Here is a 14995-nt window from a genome sequence, read left to right as displayed (position 1 = left end):
GCCATTTTTAACTTCGTCTTTCAAAACATCATGGTTTTCTTTTACAAGCCTGTAGGTTATATATATATATATATATATATATATATATATATATATATATATATATATATATATATATATATATATATATATATATATATATATATATTATATATATCATCATGCACAGTATATCATTTTGCTCTAATTATATACCAAAATGACATGCATTTGCATACATACATTCTAATTATAAGAGCAGAAATGACACGAATGTATCTCCATACATACATCGTATTATAAAACCAAGAATGACCTGCATGCATTTGCATACATACATTCCAATTATGGGCATAAATAACATGCATGATTTGCATAAATACATTCTAATTATAAGAGCAGAACAGATACGAATGCATTTGCATACATGTACTGTATTATAAAAGCAGATATGACATGCATCTGCATATATACTTTCTAATTATAAGAGCATAAATGACATGCTTGCATTTACATACTATATTGTATTATAAAAGCCGACATGACATGCATTTGCACTCACACATCATGTTATAAAAGCAGATATAACATACATTTGCTTACGTGCTTTCTAATTACAAGAGCAGAAATGACATGCATCTGCATAACAAGAGTCCACGTAAGTAAAACGAAAAGTGGATAAACGAAAGGCAGAAAAATGCATGTCCTAACAAAACACAATAAATTCTAATATACGTAACTGTAGAAAATCAATAGACTGCGCTTTGAATAACGAAACATGAAAAAAATATTTAGATAGAAAATACATCAGCAAAGAAAAGGTTACAATGGGTTATATTTAATTCACAGATTCAAACACGTAATTTTAGAAGGCTATTGACGAAACCCTAAGGCGTATCCCAAGCTTTGTGAATGTTGGTTATATGGTCACCAATCAGCGTAAGGCAACTACATTTGTGACCCTTGATAACCGTACTGCCAAAAATAGTGTCATATAAACACTCCAGTGTGCTAAACAAAGGGTAGTTAATAGGAAGGGGTCTGAAAATCCCCGAAAAGCTACCGAGGGTATTTATTCATTTATGTGTATTTGTAAATATTTTCACTGAAACAAATGAACAGACGTTTCCAAATGACATGGCAAACTGTTGGTCTCTTTCGATTCCACTGCACTCCATCCCCAGTAGGTGTTAAAGGGCAGATGCGTGAAAATCAAGGACCCATCTTCCCCGCCCCCTCCCTCACCGATATGAACCCGGGCGACGAGAGAGAGAGAGAGAGAGAGAGAGAGAGAGAAGGAGAGAGAGAGAGAGAGAGCAATAGGAACTGCTAGAACCCCTCAGTGCGAGGCTGGTTACTGGCGGGTGAGCGCCGCATAGTGGTGTGGTTTATCCTCGTTTTAAAGTCGCTGGGAACTGACAGCCTTCCGAATGTGCCAAGTCTTCGTCGGTTCGCCTTCTTTTCTTTTATTTCAATTCTGCTTTTTACTTGGGGTGAGTTCAGGAGGATTTTACATGAGCGATAGATGTTGTTAATTGACCTCTGCACTCTGCGTTCGAGTTCATCGCCGTGTGGTTCGTTCTTGTTAAAGAGGGCCGAAATCGTGCTCGCAATTGTGTGCGTTTAGTGATTAATAATTTCGGGCAGGTATTGTGAAAAAAGAGTGGCTTGTTTTGTTTCATTAAAAAGACTGTCAATAACGTTCACTAACGGAAACTCCAAGCGCTTGGATGCGATCTCTGCTCGGTGAATTACTAAGGAAATTACTAACAATAGAATCCAATAATCTCTCAACTCTTCATATCGAAAACAACAGCTTTATGTAGGAAGAAAATAATGTGATAGGAGACTGAAAAGGGGGAAAAACTAATTCATTCATTTTTTCCTTCTTGATAGGAAAAAGGAATCACAAAGGACGCCAAGGTAAGCCATATAATAATTATATATTATTCTATTCATAAAACTATATATAAATATATATATGTATGTATGTATATGTATATATATAATATATATATGTATATGCACATATACATACATGTATATGTATAAGCATATATATATATATATATATATATATATATATTAAATATCTCATATATCGAAAACGGTATATCCAAACATTTTCTGTACTACTGTATTTCATTTTTTTCGCTTTTCCATACTGCTACATAAGTTTTCTCTCTGGCAACAGGCTCTGTTCTGTCATCCGCAAGACTGTAACAGGTAAAAAGTGAATTGGAAGGTTGCCAAACTCCGTAATTATAGATAGAACGGATTAGCAATTCTCACTATAAATATTACTGGCGTTACTACTATATTTGTAATATGAATATTATTAGCCGCAACAGCTACATTACCATAAACAGTACTAACTGTTGAAGTCACAGATGTATTATGTTTTATTACAAAATGCCGCTTGTGCTCTACGTTACCACTCATCAAGAGGCATTGGTGTTTTACTCGCCTTGAATGTAGTGAACCATATAAGATGCATAAGTTGTACAGCACCACAGAAAAACCAAGACGAAAAAGAAAAACATCGAAGAATGACAAAAACGATTACTTTATTCATGCAGTTACTATCTGTCATACCATTCCTATCTGAACTGTACATGTGCTAAAGTATTTACTGTGAGACAAGAGACGTGTGCTTACCCATGACAACGTGCTAGATTAACGACTTTTTAATTTTAGCATGTGCATTTTTCGTACCTAACAGAAACTATAAAGTAAAGAGACTCCAATATGTAAGAGAAACGTAACGAAAACTTATTCGTCCCCTGATTTCAAGGCCCATAATCACGTCTTTATGGGAATGTTATACTGAAGAAGGGAATTTCAATGTCTGATTCGTGCTGTAAGCCGGCCGTGCATGCAGAGGGACGGAACACAACAGGCACCGAGACCTATGAACAAAATTGTTAAAATACCTGTAGAAATCAGTAAAGGAAAGCGATTTTGCATAAGAGAAGAAAAATACTCTTGGAGAATTCTCATCACTAACGAAAACCATTTACCTTTTATTCAGTTTCATCGTGGTGGTCACTGAAAAAAAGAAATTCCTCAGACGCAGGAAAAACATTTTCATAGCAAAGTTAAAAAATGTTTTTAAGCAGAGTGGACCCCCTACCCACCCCAAAATATAATAACCTGAAAGGCATAAGACTGGGCAGACGATGATTTTTAAGTCATCAGACGAATAAACATCTGTAAAAGACTGTATTAAGAGTAAGCATACCAATTAAGCAGAAGAAATGCCCACGAAACCATATACCCAGACACTAAAAAAGAGCACATATGTCTGACTGGTTGGGCCATAGACGAAATGGAAAGCCTGAAAATAAAGGTCCAACCAATTTAAGGCTGGATGAAAAGTTTTCTCCTGAGACTGTAGTTAATATGGCCTTGTTTAATCATCCTTCAAACTTGGTAACTAGATTTTGGATAAGTGGAAAACGTGAATAACCATTCAGCTACTTAAATATCAAGACTGACATGGCTGTCGAAAGCACAATTTGCTACTGTACGCCGTTTGTCTTAACAGACTTTTGATTTTTTTTTTTTTTTCAAAGAACCGATTCAAATAATCCAAAAACTACAAAACACAGCACGGGACTCAGCATCCTTTAAGGGGATTGGGTTAAAGGGTTGATCAAAATAGGGTTATCCGAGAGTTGGCGACTTCCACGCAGCATCTGTAAGGGTTTGAGGGCCAATATGTAAAACGGGGCCGACAGACCGATAATAGGAAAAAAGATGTACCCATGTAAAAGTCATTTGTTTTCAATTCTGATTACTAATCGCCATATCAACAGTAGTACAGTAGGAGTAATTTCCCTCAAGAAGAACATAGAGTAAAGAGGGGAATTTAGAAAAAACAATACTTTATTGACAGATATAAACCCACCCAAGGGTAAATATTCACTAGCTTTCCAACAAACTTAGATAAATGGAATTTCTAATAGAGCAATGCGCTTTCCAATTTTGACAGAAGATATATTAAAATGAAGACGACACAAATTAGAAGGCAATGGTGTAACAAAATAATTTTTTTAACATCGCAAATTAAATTAATGATAACAAGAAGACAGCATATCTGAGAGAGAGAGAGAGAGAGAGAGAGAGAGAGAGAGAGAGAGAGAGAGAGAGAGAGAGAGAGAGAGGAAAAAAAGTTAAGTATATCTTAGTTTAACCAGACCACTGGAGCTGATTAACAGCTCTCTAGGGCTGGCCTGAAGGATTAGACTTATTTACGTGGCTAAGAACCAATTGGTTACCTAGCAACGGGACCTACAGCTAATTGTGGAATCCGAACCACATTATAGCGAGAAATGAATTTCTATCACCAGAAATAAATTCCTCTCATTCTTCACTGGCCGGTCGGAGAATCGAACGCGGGCCCAGCAGAGTGCTAGCCGACGACGATACCGACTCTTCCAATGAGGAACTGAGAGAGAGAGAGAGAGAGAGAGAGAGAGAGAGAGAGAGAATCAAGCGTTGCATGATTTTAATTACTCGAATCTGCCAACTAACCTTAAATTAACAAGCCGTGCAACCGGTGATCAAAATAAAAGGCATTTATTCATTTCAATGACGCATGTAAATGCAAATGGATCTTCTGCTTCTGTGCATGTTCCCTAATTATATGAATCATGTTCTTGGTGTGACACTGAAACCCTTCCCGGATTATCTACTGATGTGCATTAGCTACTAAAAGGTATTATCAGAGATCCATTCAGTGTGAAACAAGAATATACGTAAGAGGGAAAGTGCTCAAAGTTATTAATATATTTGAGATGCAAAATATAAATGATGCAATGTGTTGAATAATTCTCTTCAGCAACTTTATAATTCACTGGAAATGTTATCCTTCTGTTTATTACTTTATCAAATATTGATAAATTTGCATTCTCTCGCAATCAGGAAGTTCGTCTGCTAATGCAAGTAAAATTAGGTGTTAGCAAAGTGTTTGAGCTCTTTCAACAATATCTTATCCACTTAAAAGATTAGCTGTTTTGCAATGTTTAGCTGTTTTGCAATGTATGTACAATGCATCGCTTTTATCCATTAATGTTTGTCCACATTTAATACTTATTCGAGCTAGCTTACTTATGTCCTTAACCTGATAGAAACTTTTACATGTACAGCTATATATATATATATATATATATATATATATATATATATATGTGTATGTATATATGTGTGTGTGTATGTGTATGTATGTATGTATATGTATTTATATATATGTATACAATATTATACATTTACTGTCCTCCCCGCTCCCCCTAAAAAAGAGAAACTTGCACAGAAACGCATGATTAGCATTATAGGCGCCTTGCCTATAAAGGATGGATGGATGGATGTATGATATTTAGGGCAAAAGCCCAGGCACTGGGGCCAAGAAGGCCATTCAGCGCCGTAATGGAGGGAAAATAAATTATGTTACAGTTATGAATTCGAAAATGGGTCGAAATGGCATGTATATATATATATATATATATATATATATATATATATATATATATATATATATATATATATATATATATATACTATATATATACATATACATACATACATTACCGTTTTTCCCTTTTTATAGGCAAGGCGCCTATATTGCTAATCATGCGTTTCTGTGCAAGTTTCTCTTTTTGAGGGGGAGCGGGGAGGACAGTAATGTCGCCATACACTTCACCCTGGCTGAGGCTTACCACAGTCGACTAACCAACATGTACTATTGCATTGCTTAAGTCAGCAAAAGCACAATGAGTTTTTTGGGGGAAATGAACACTTTTTTTTATTCATCCTGGGGTTTTCAACTTGTGCAACAGTAGTTAGTTATAGCATGAGCCACTCAATTATGGTTGTTGTTATTACCGTGTCTTGTTTTTTTTATTATGCTTAAGTGGATATTCATCCATGTAATAATAATTGTCTTTAAACTGAAGGGAATTTCCCCTCTTGTCTCTTCAGAACACTAGCCTTTACCACAAAGTTTCATGATCCTCAATCCAGTTATCATCCTCCTGGCGCTTTGTCGTTTTATCTATCCGCTTTTTCTTTCTCTGCCTTTTATAAAAGCACCCTCAAAACAATCTCTCCCCTAATTACATGATAGATTGAATATGGTCAGTCGAATTGTTGTCATTTATCTATTCATCAGTTTTCCGTGGGTGATCTGTTTTCTATCAACTGTTTCTTATGTTTTCTCGTGGTTTGGGTTCTTTACCCTCAGATATATTTTTCTCTTTCATAGCAATCCTCCCATCATTTAACAAGGCAGGTCAAAGTTTCATCAATGCTTTTTTTTTCTCTCTTTGAATATTTAATTTTGTTTCCGGTCTTCCATATATATATAAAAAAAGGAAATGTATGTTATATATGTTATTTCAACGTCATGTTTACCAAGGTCCTCAACGCACTCTTCTCTGAAGGGTGTACTCGCCAAGGTTCCTCGAGTCATGGTACGTTTACATTCGTCCACTTTCACATTTTGCCCGAATCCTGGTAAAAACAGAAACCAACTTCACCATTTCTTGCAGGTACATATAAAACCTCCCTCACACCTACCATAACTTGTTGTAACTCAAAAGAATATTCGAGTAAAGAAAAAACAGAAACTTTAATCACCATTATTACTGCTACAAAAATTTCTATCACTCAAACCTTGTTCTACCGCGAATGCATATTTACAAAAAGAACAGTTTAAAAAAAAACCATAAATATACGTGAAAAAATTAGAAAGAAAAAAAATTCCTGATGTTCCCAATAAATAAACTCGACTCCGAACTGACGCTCGTCACGTGAGACTTCCTTCACAAATTTGATTGAGTTTCTTGTCAGATTTTCTGGGGGTAATTTGGGAGGAGAGCAAAGAAACAGGAGCTGCCAACTCACCTCAGGAAGAAATTGGTTAGGGATTCTGCGGGAACGTTTCGGTTCATTGCTGACGACAATGATGTCGATAGTGTAGGTGAAGTCAGAGTTGCTGCCCGTTGTTATAATGGATGAATTTCTTTAAGAAAGCTACTAGCACATGCTCAAAGTTCTGAAAACAAATTTGAAAATAACAATCAATACACAAAGAAAAAAGGTATAATAACTCTTGAAAATAATGCATGAAAATATGTAAATCATTTGTATTAAAGTTATACAGAATTTCAGTCTCCTATAAAGATATTTGAAGGTACTTAGTTTAATACCTCCAGAACAAAAATTATATATATATATATATATATATATATATATATATCAGAACCAAATTTTAAAAAGTAGGAGCAGGAGGTGTCATACTATATATATATACTGTATATATATATAAATATGTTAATGTGTGTACGCATGTATACATAAACAGTAAACCTGTCAATTTTTAATATATTCGAAAAGATTAACCTTTAACTGAAAAGGTTATTTTAATCATAAACGTTTTTTTTAAAGATCCCTTAAAATTAAGATTACGATAACATACATAGCGAGCATTCTTCAATCCTATCTAGCAGTTGTAGAGTATCGCTTGTGAACAACTATAACCTAAAATAATTATCCCTTTCTCTTATATCTAAACAGGGAATAACGGAAGAGCCACTTATCCCAATTGGCCACAACTTGATTCATTAACACTTGCTGATGAGGATCAGACTCCGTGTTGGCAAGGTGGCCGATGAGACCGGGGAACGTCTCAAGGACTTCCAGTATTGTTCGCGGTAGATATTATCGGCTCCGATCCAGTTTTATCACCCAAGGCCACAATAAGCGTAAACTTAATGTATGAAATCTTTCAGTTTGTTTTGTGTTGCGAAGTACATACTTACTGCAATTCGTACCTGACGTTATTTGGTCGCCTACACCAAGTAATTACAGATGATAACTGTTGCTGCAATTATACAAAGAGCGCAAATTACAAAATAACATATTACAAGACCGTTTTATTGTGTCTACAAAGCATAGTGAATAAAACTGATGACCGAAAAGTACGAGGAAAATAAAATTCTTATTTATACTTTTTCCATCTGGTAATTCGTATGAGAATGTAACTCCTTTTGCAATCTCTCGGTCTTATTTTGACTAAAGCTAAGAACACCTCCGTTAAAAAATATGAGTAAATGTAGTAACTTCACACTATTTCTCTTGTGTTTTTAAGAACCTAAATGGAATGTTAATGGACGAAGTTGACCAATGATACAGTACGGGCTTGGGATAGTGAAACTTGCAGACACTAATAAATGTTTGGGTGTTTGAGTGTTTGCAGAGAAAAATGGCTAGTCTAAACACAAGCTAAAGTACTTGGATAAACATAACCAATGATGGCCGGATGAGAGAAGACTGAATCAAGTCAAGTCTCAGAACAGGCGAAACACGAAAGGTAGCGAGCGGGATGTGTGGAAAAGACTGGAAGAGAATAGAAGTTTTAACAGACGTCAACGTAGTGTGTATGAAGGGATCGTCGAGCCATCTCTCCTTATGAAACTGCTGCTGAGATGAACTGTCTGCATAGTATTTGCATTATAAGAAGAATTAAAACGGTGAGAATTAAGGACAGTTAAGACAGAGATATGAGCGATAAAAAGGTTATCACATGTAAAATGAAACATACATACGTGTCTTTTGAGAGGGTGTGGTCCCGTTTAGAGACAAAGACGATAGGATGGTCAAAAGAGTGTATAACTCAGACGTGCAAAACAGATGGAGGAACAGACCTAGAATGACACGAATGAACTGCTGGAGAGGAAGTTCTAAGGGAATACTTCCCAAGAAGCATGAGTGTGCAGGATGACCAAGTTAATATTATGCAGGACTCAATATGCTGCTGATGAGCCTTCTGCAGTGTACGTGTACAAGTTGGGTAATGTTTTGGAAGTTTATGCACTGCTGGTTTATCAAAGATTCAGTTGTCAAGGATGAATGTGGGAAAACAATTATATTTGTCTACTGAGTCCCTCAGTTAGGCAAAAAACATAATTTGAATACGTGTGCATATATATATATATATATATATATATATATATATATATATATATATATATATATATATATACTATATATATATGCTATATATATATACACACACACACACTCATATGCATACGTAAATAAAAACAAAGAAAGTACTCAAAGACGTGCCTGTGATAAGTGAGTGAAAAAATTTTGCTATGGCAGAGAGAAAGGAATTGCTATGTATTTCCATCTTATATAATAGTGGTTCTAAATGAAGTGAGAAGTCTTGTCTCGAAGCGTCGTATTTGGCTGATGAAGATGCGCCAAAAACTGACAGTTCGAGAGTGAGAGAGCGAGAGTGAGATATGCTGGATGTAGCCTCTTTGGGAGCAAAGATGCATTACGGTAATCACTTTGTCCTTCTGACGTAAGCTTTCCATTTCAATTTTCAAAAGAAGCAAATTCTTCCACTTGCCTTGGAAACCAGCCATAAATCTTGTAAGGCTTTAAAGACTGTCGTTCCTCCAACCCTTTTTTTTTTTACAAGAAAATACAGTATATTCCAATTTTACATACGCTTCTGCAACGGGTTCTTTTTCACATTACAAATGATTTATCGGGAGTCTTTAAAGGTTTTATCAGCAATTTACGAATCTAAATTTTAAAAAATTCACATACTGATGAAAAATGTAAGCTTACTGTAATGAGTTTTGTATTCTGCGACGATTAAATTTTATTGGTGGAGGTTGAGATCATTTGTGTTATAATAATGGCTATTAGATAACTCAAATCCATTCAAGAATTATTATATTACCCTAACAAGTGAAGTGTGTACTCTGTACCAGTTACTGTAATTATGGTTCCACTTTACTTTATCAAGATCAGAACTACACGCATTCAAGTTGTGACTGCTTCTAGTATAGATATTTATATAAACAGAAATGAGGGAATTAATAAATAATTTTGTTCTTCCACGAACTAAATTCAATAATCATTATTTATTTACATACATACATACACACATACATATATATATATATATATATATATATATATATATATATATATATATATATATATATATATATATATATATATATAAATAATTCAAATAACAAATTTTAATGTTTTTAAAACCAAAGGTTTAAAATGAAAGTCACGTGATACGTTTTATGCCTTAAGGTCAGTTGGCTTTGCAATTTAGCCTCAGTGAAACTTGTGGAAATTTATGTGCCAACTTTTGAGCAAAAATTTAATCCAGAATAAATAAAAAGGTTCGCTAAAACATAATGAGACTAATAAAATGCTGGAAATTTAAATAAATGGGCCACACATGCATAATTCGCGTCGACATATTTTTCCCCTCATATAAATATATGAGTGCATATGTCAAGATAATTAAATATTAAAACATACATGCAGACGATGAGAGAGAGAGAGAGAGAGAGAGAGAGAGAGAGAGCTTAAAATGGAAAGTTGTATTTAAATAGACAAGACAAGCACTGCTATTAATTTCAGCTACACTAAGACAGATTACCCTTGGTCACATTAACATTAGAAACTTGAACAGAAAAACAGAAATGGTCTTTAGCATAATATGAGGAGACAGATTTCGAACGAACACCCCTTGAACATATCCGTCATTTTACTTTCACAGGGCAGAGCGCATCGAGGACAAGAGCCTCTTACCCCAAGTGACCACAAATGGAATCATAAACACTTGTTGACTGTGATCAGAACTTATGTTAACAACTTGGCCCATATGACCCCAGAAAACCTCGAGGACTTCCTAGAACGTTTGATTCAGATAACAATTCGAGTGTAGTTTTTTACTATATATGGTCAAAGATGCAAGGGAAAACTATCGATACTGATGCTTTTTATACATATGCAAGTTTACTGTTTGATTAATACAGATTGAGTTTTAGACCAACAAACGTAATGCTTCAGGTATTACTGCTCTTACTATAAAGGTTAGCAATGCAGGTGTTAATATTAAAAATTTTTATCTATAGGCAAATAAATAATGAAACAATATATCGAATTTTTTTTTTTTGTCTGGAAAGTTTGTTAAAATAACAAACTCATACCTATTAACCGTCTGTCGGCTCCATTTCCATGAAAACTTAAGTGCTCCGGTGAAAAGACCTCCAACTTCAATCTAGAACTACGTATTAGTCCAACCATTTTGGAGTATCTAATACCGCAGTTGATCGTACAACTAGACAAATAACTTTAAAATTGCATTAAGAAGCATAATAGTCACGACGGTAGCTTTACAAAGGTACTGGCTAATGACCTTGCGTCAAACGGACAACGCCTTTGCACTGGACCTTAAGGAGTCGGACCCTTGAAGGACCTAATTTTATTATAGAATAAAAGAGAATACAGAATTTAGGCCAAAGGCCAAGCGCTGGGACCTATGATGTTATTCAGTACTGAAACGGAAATTGACAGTAAAAAGGTCTGAAAGGTGTAACAGGAGGAAAACCTCGCAGCTGCACTTTGAATCAATTGTTAGGAGAGGGTGGAAAGTAACAAAGAAGAGAAAATATAAACGAAGGTACAATAAAAAGGAATGAAAGGGGTTGCAGTTAGGGGCCGAAGGGACGCTGCAAAGAACCTTAAGTAATGCCAACAGTGCACCGCATGAAGTGCGCTGACGGCGCTATCCCACTACGAGGTTAATTTTATTATACTCCTCGGCAGTGCTGCATAGTCCCGCTTCTTTAACGACATTCTTTTTGTTATGACGTCTGATTCTGAGAAAGACTTATTTCAAAAGATAGTGGGGATGCTATCTAACAAAGGTAACTCTATATACGAAATTAACACGGAAGGATTGACAAAACCAAGAGATTCCCCTTTCCCCATCAAGATCACGACGTCATGGTCAATAATATACCAATCACGACGTCATGGTCAATAATACTGCCAAAAGTAAAATTTTAATATTTCTGACAACTCTGACCGTAAAGGTTAAATAGGATTCTATCCCATTAGAAACGTATGCTCTAGATGCCTTTTATTTCACAACGAAAGTGATGTAAACCGCTGTACTGTTTCACTATAAATAGCTTATAAAGTAAGTTATAACCCAACAATAGTCAGATGTAACAAAAATACTGCAATCCTTTGTTTAATAGCCCTCCTTCAGTCATTGTCTGTGATAAATGGTAAATGACATTCTTGAAATATCAGTTTTTGGGGGGGATCATACATCAAATTCCACAACGTCTCCTTCCACCATAAAAAGTGGCTTGAGGTGAATTGTAAGTCTTGCCTCGACACACCTTACAGTATATGGCTGATGAAGACGCACCAAGTAACCTGACGGTCAGAGAGAGAGAGAGAGAGAGAGAGAGAGAGAGAGAGAGAGTCTTTTGAGGGCATAGATTCATTTCGTCACGCTGACGTTGGCTTTCCATTTCAGTTATCGAGAAAGAAACACGGGAAACTTCTCCTATTTCCCTTGGAAAGTAGCAATAAATCTTCGGCGAAAAGTAAAATCTTTTTAAAAGAATGTCGGAGCCTCTTTGCAAACAGATTTATCCTGATTACCGAAACGTCTTTTCCTTGGTTTCTTATTACTCGGTCAACTGAGAAAATTCTTAAAAAACTTGTTTCTCCAGGAACTTTTTCAAGAAGAAAGTGCTCTGTTGCACACAAACCGAAGCACTCGTTATGACTGAAAATAACAGGAAGTTTTGAGACAAGACGTATAATGGCTATCCGGGGGGCGTTTAATTACTACTTGTTTGCCGTTTTAAAAAAAATTCAGTTTTCTAATTGTGCACAGACGATTTTGTTTACTGTAAGCGTTGAAGGACTGTCCTAAAGTTATTACTTTTACGTACAAAGAAAGAAAATTAAAGTATCCAATGATATATATATATATATATATATATATATATATATATATATATATATATATATATATATCTATATATATAATTATATACAGTATATATATATCCCTTTGGGAGGAGTGCCATAGCAACAATCGATATTCAAGACCCATCAAATTTGACGAGGATATTGTAACCTTGAAGAACGCTAAAGTTCTGGAAGAAACCCATCCCGAGAACTGGCAAGCTACTGCAGGAGATACGGTGTGTACAATGGATGAACTTATTTGACTTATGAATGGCGTGGCAATTGGATCACCCCTTGGTTACCTCTTTGCTTTTGTGTACATGGCTGCCACAGATGAGAGAACTCCCAGTAATAACTAGAAGCCCAGAAGCTATACCAGATACACAGAAGACAGCTTTGTCGTCATCGACAAACCGAAGAGCCAAAGCAACTACTTCCCGATCTTTTTCTTGGCGTCTTCTTCGACAAAAAGCTTATTGTGTAGGCCACATCTTTCTACAAAAAGTTACCGAATGGGAGTTGCCTTAATAAAAGGGCAAAGGGCCCTAGCCCCAGTAAGAGGTATATCTATAGAGCCTACATCATGAGGTCCTTCTCCTACTGCAGTACCTGACAGGAGTCCGCACAAAACCAGTCTATAGCGATGCTGACGAACAACAGTTACCCCAGCAACATCACAGAGGCCGTGATATAAAAGAAATTGGAAAAATTTGTAAAAAACCAGAGTATTTAAGTTGGACCAAGATACAATAACAATATACCACAAAATGGACTACAGTACAGCCTACAGTCAGGAAGCAAACATCCGATGATGCCCTATGAGAATGTCTCGCCGAGACTTCAGCTAACCTAACCTGGTAGCCGTCCTTGTGATGAAAACCAGTACCACCCCCAAAAAGGAGTAAAAGAACTGATGACCAGCATAGTTTACAAATATCGTTGTTAAGAGAGGTATGCAATCCCCTCAATAACAGTAGGTTGGTCACTGGATGACGACCCTGAAGAGAAAATTATACTCCCACCAAATCAACGGAGCCATACACCACTATTCTGCAGAAATGCACGCAAAGAAGCCACCCTTGAATAACTTCATTGGAGATACTGGGGTTATTCGTCATGAGGAAAACTATGGGAGACTTATAATTGCTGGAACATCAAGCATCGCTGTGCAAAGACCTACATTCAATATACATAATTACCTCATCCCACATTCTCCCCTTCAGGAGAAGGAACAGAGCAGTGAGACAAAATAATGGAACAAAAAATGACATCTATACCAGAATTAAGACTCAAACTCCACGCCCAACAAACCTAGACCAGCAGAGACGATCTGCCTTCAAAGTGATATGTAATGCCACGTGGCTGTAATTACTGTGTATAATCATAGTAGATCTCCCGATCAGTCTAGACCTATTGCATTTTTCCATACTTTTCCTGCACAGAGCATCGAACTTTACAGACTACTGTAAGCATCCCAGTAAAATTATCATTTTGGCATAAGATGCCTTTCATATGTTCCTCCAAAGCTTTCGCTTTGAGAATACTACTACTACAGGAAAATGGAAAAATCTGCCTTAGAACAACAAATGCCAATACTGCTATAGCATTCAAGAAAAAATACCTGAGAATACGACAAAATAAAAAAAAAACCCGTTTTGCAGTGAAATGGTATAGACCTTCTGGACAGATGTTAAGAAGCTATTCTGTCGCAGAGAGAAGACTGATATTAGATTAGCAGGGTTGAGATGACAGCAAAAAGAATGGTAATTTTAGATAATTCTGAGAAAGTTAGTATTACTACATAATGGTATTTTGGATTAAAATATGCAACTCAATTTGAAAATTGGTTAAAATATGTAACCAATTTGAAAGTTGGTGAGTGGCTCTTATAACTGCAGAATGAAATATCAGTTTTCTTGAAGTGTTTTAGATAGAACATTATAAAAGAATAAGCAGTGAATAATATAATTCATGAAAAGTAAGAATGCAATAAATACGGAACTGAGAAATATGTGAACCATTAAAAAAAAAAGTAAAACAGTGTGGCAAACAGGTACGAGTGCTTTTGCAAGAAAGAAGTTAAGCTGCATTGTGTGTTGAAGAGCAGATGATCTTCATTAAGGAGAATTCTGCGTGAGTGCATGGAGAGGACTCAAGACTGAAGGAGCTATTGTTTGGAAGACCAGCCCTCATCTAA

The 14995-nt window shown here is 35.8% G+C and overlaps 1 protein-coding gene across 1 annotated transcript in view; it reads left to right on the top strand.

The window, feature by feature from the left end:
* The first annotated feature begins 1056 nt into the window (after positions 1-1056).
* LOC136835405 (diuretic hormone receptor-like) overlaps positions 1057-14995 on the top strand; it is a 285624-nt gene continuing 271685 nt past the window's right edge. The window contains exon 1 of the mRNA XM_067098895.1: positions 1057-1902. The gene's annotated coding sequence lies outside the window, so the exon portion shown is untranslated. The remainder of the gene's footprint in view (positions 1903-14995) is intronic.

The sequence above is a fragment of the Macrobrachium rosenbergii genome, chromosome 55, assembly GCF_040412425.1.
Source record: "Macrobrachium rosenbergii isolate ZJJX-2024 chromosome 55, ASM4041242v1, whole genome shotgun sequence".
NCBI classification, from domain to species: domain Eukaryota; kingdom Metazoa; phylum Arthropoda; class Malacostraca; order Decapoda; family Palaemonidae; genus Macrobrachium; species Macrobrachium rosenbergii.
Note: the sequence above shows the minus strand (reverse complement) of the source record. Positions and strands in the feature narration are given on the sequence as shown.